Genomic DNA, 558 nt, shown 5'->3' on the forward strand with positions numbered 1-558 from the left:
ATCTTTTGAAGGGCCGTTTGGGGTTGCCTGAGTGGCTTACGGCCACACCGCTCTGGGAGCGCCCGATCTCGTCCGATCTCGGAAGCTAAGCAGAGCAGCGCTTGGTTAGTACTTGGACGGGTGACCGCCTGGGAATACCCGGTGCTGTAAGCCTTTTTCGCTTCGCTTTCGAAAAACGGCAGAGGGCGCTTTGGTGAAAGGAGATCTTTTGAACGTCTCTTTAGGAAACAGCAGGGGGCGCTGCTGCTGCTTCTTTTTCTCCCTATCCTGTACACAGTGCTGTGTAAATGTTACATTGTGTTTTGAAGGCCCGTCTTGGGTGTGCAAAGGCAGCTTACGGCCATTCCGGCCTGGGACTGCCCGATCTCGCCTGATCTCGGAAGCCAGGCTTGGCAGGGCCTGCTTAGGACTTGGACGGGAGAGCGTCTGATCCTGGCTAGGGACTTCCAGGCGGACTGGATCCTTTTCCTGAATGTCCACCCAGGAATGAGCGTCTGTTTGTGAGTGAGGACCTCCGGCTGAAGGTGACCTTGTCGCTGTACCCATACCCGGGAACGG

General features: G+C 56.5%; 1 non-coding gene across 1 annotated transcript; it reads left to right on the forward strand.

Annotated features, from left to right (window-relative positions):
- The first annotated feature begins 34 nt into the window (after positions 1–34).
- On the forward strand, positions 35–153 carry LOC123964826. Its single transcript, XR_006823543.1, has one exon. It is a non-coding gene; the product is annotated as a 5S ribosomal RNA (ribosomal RNA).
- Positions 154–558: the final 405 nt, after the last annotated feature.

Source organism: Micropterus dolomieu, unplaced genomic scaffold (genome assembly GCF_021292245.1).
Source record: "Micropterus dolomieu isolate WLL.071019.BEF.003 ecotype Adirondacks unplaced genomic scaffold, ASM2129224v1 contig_5605, whole genome shotgun sequence".
In the NCBI taxonomy this organism is placed as follows: domain Eukaryota; kingdom Metazoa; phylum Chordata; class Actinopteri; order Centrarchiformes; family Centrarchidae; genus Micropterus; species Micropterus dolomieu.